We start from the raw sequence: 2,877 nt of genomic DNA, 5'->3' as shown, positions 1-2,877 counted from the left end.
TTTTTATTTACTTATTTATTTGGGTTTATATTCTTTTTAAGGTATAATAATTTCAATTAATGCGTTCAATTTCTGAAGATTTGTTTATTTTCTTTTATATGGTTAGCTACGTTAAAATCTCAACTATATGTCCAATATAATAGAAAACATAAATATAAATTATATATTTTATATATCATCTAATATGTAAGACAATATTATACAAATTATCTTATTTATGCCTTTATCAAATATATTACATTATAGATATTTTGTCAAAAAAAAATTAAACGTTTTATTAAAGAATCTTACTAAAAGATAATAATGAAGTTGAGTTAAGTTAGTTTGATTTTCGTATCCTTTAGGAATCTTTGTGTGTGTGGTTGTATGCTTCTGATTGGGAAAAAGTTATTTGAATAATATATATATGGACTATGGATTGGTTTCAGGGTTGAAGAAAAATTTGCCCCTGCTCCAAAAATATTATTTCGTCTTTTCAAATAGACTTTGTTAACTTTTTTATATTTAAATTTTGATAGAAGATAGTCGACTTATTTGATAAAATTGGAAAGCTAAGAAATATGAATGAAGACCACAAAATTGAGGGTTCAATTCACTAAGTAAGTGGGAGCTTGGATTTATCGTGGAAGAGATTCATGATTATCTCTAGGTGGAGCCTGAGTTTATTTTTAAGTTATGGTGATAACTTATAACTTATTAATGTAGTTTTACTCATAAGTTACAAACTTTGAATCTCAATAATATTGTTGTTTTTTATGGAATGAATCTCTATTTAATTGATAATTTAGTAGAGGTACAAACCTATATATAACCAAATAGAAATACACTTTAATAAATAATATCACTTAATAATAATCTAAGTATGTTAATAAATATAATCTAATTATGTATTTTTCGAACTGAGTTAGCAAACTGGTTTGTGTTATTTGTCACCTGTACTCTAGCTATAACTAGCTATTTTTATAGTTAAATGCTTTAGATTTGATATAGTTAAAGGTTATTTCGTTATCTTACTTTTTCATATTATAATTTATGTTTTAGAAAAATGAAATGCATACAGGTATATTGCATTCACTTTTGGGGCAACAAAAAAACGCATATATATATATATATATATATATATATTTAAAAAAAATATTATTTATGTAGTTATTGTTATTGTTATTAATAATAAGAGAGTTGTAACTTGTAAGAAGGGTTGAAAAGATAAATTGAGCTAGATTTTTGTGTAAAATAATAGTTGATTAAGTAAAAACAGAAAAGTTAAGATAATTGTGTAATTAAACAGGATAAATGTTTAGAAAACCAAAACAAAATTTGTATGAGGTAATAATCTAACTAAAAACACTAAATTACAAGAACTTATATTATTTATTTTAAACATATACAAAATTTATATCAAATATAATTAAAACAATTATACATTTGAGGTAAGTTACATAATAAGATACATACTTCACCAACTTTCTTATATATACGGATGTTTATTTAATTATTTTGCATATGTATACTTATATGATATAGCTTAGGATTGAAGACATAAAAGCTAAAGCGTAATGGGTCAGGCCCATTACTGATTCACAATTCATAATTATTAATTTTCTATTTGCATGTTCATATCAAACAATGGGGGTGTAGCTCATATGGTAGAGCGCTCGCTTCGCATGCGAGAGGCACGGGGTTCGATTCCCCGCACCTCCATGTACTAGCTAATTTTATAGACTTCCAGTCTTTTTTTCTCCGAAAACGCACCGTTTAACTCTAAGTCCTGGACTCGGTCTTCTTATGCTCTTCTCTACCAAAATTAGCACCACTATCAAATTTAGTTGACTCCACATTTTGTATCTAAGAAAAACAATAAAACGAAAGAATCCATGCATTACATACTTATTGAACACCATTTAATATAAGAAAAAAAAAAAAAAAGTATTAAACTCATCATATATATATATATATATATACTTAATTACTCTACAATATAATTCTCATTTTCTCAAAATTGTAGGATTTGAACCCACGAAAATCAGTTTTGTTACCACATATTTAAAAAGAGAAAAATGTGTCTACTCAATTTCCAAAATATTTTAAAAGTTAAATATCCAATCTCTAAATATATATATATATATATATATATATATATATAAGTTTGAGGAAAATTTTTATAATTTGAGCATTGTGTTGAGTTTTGTAATCTTCCTTTTGTTCTTTTTTGAGCTGTAATGTTGTTGATATTACAAAAGGGAGTTAGCCCTTATAGATTATGAGTGTTGACAACACACTTTTTTCTTATTTGGTTGTACTCTTCAAGTTGGTTGTTGTGAATGAGCGGATAGCCTCTGCCATATTTCTCAAAATACCCTTTTTCTTTCTTTTTAAATAATTTAATATTAATTATTCATATAATTCTACACCAACATGAAACATATATATTGAAGCCTAAACTTATTATAGATACTATATATTCATATTTGTATTATATTTGTAAATATTTAAGAAAAATGATGATATAAAAGAGTTTAGTTGAGTTTTTGTACAGATTTTGAAAAACAATATAGGTGGTTAAATATTATTAAGATTATGATTGTAGTTGATGAGATTTTGATGATTGAAAACATATGGATGGAAATGGAAAATGAGAAAGAAAAAAGTGTGGCAAATCATGTGGATGAAATTGGGTGTTTGTCCCCCAACACAAAGAACCAATCACATGCTCATTAATATCTCTAATTTAATTTATGCATCGCATCTCTCTTCCCAATCTTCACCCTTTACTGTATGTATATATATTTTTTCTTTTTTCTTTCTTCCTTTCTAAAGTCAAACTTGCTGTCTTCTAATTATTATTATTTTTTCCATATCTTTGTTTCACTAATATAT

At 25.5% G+C, this 2,877-nt stretch overlaps 1 non-coding gene across 1 annotated transcript; it reads left to right on the top strand.

Annotated features, from left to right (window-relative positions):
* The first annotated feature begins 1,628 nt into the window (after nucleotides 1-1,628).
* On the top strand, nucleotides 1,629-1,701 carry TRNAA-CGC. Its single transcript has one exon. It is a non-coding gene; the product is annotated as a tRNA-Ala (tRNA).
* The last annotated feature ends 1,176 nt before the right edge of the window (nucleotides 1,702-2,877 follow it).

The sequence above is a fragment of the Cucumis sativus genome, chromosome 3, assembly GCF_000004075.3.
Source record: "Cucumis sativus cultivar 9930 chromosome 3, Cucumber_9930_V3, whole genome shotgun sequence".
NCBI lineage: Eukaryota > Viridiplantae > Streptophyta > Magnoliopsida > Cucurbitales > Cucurbitaceae > Cucumis > Cucumis sativus.
The sequence above is the reverse complement of the archived record's forward strand: the minus strand, read 5'-3'. Positions and strand labels throughout refer to the sequence as shown.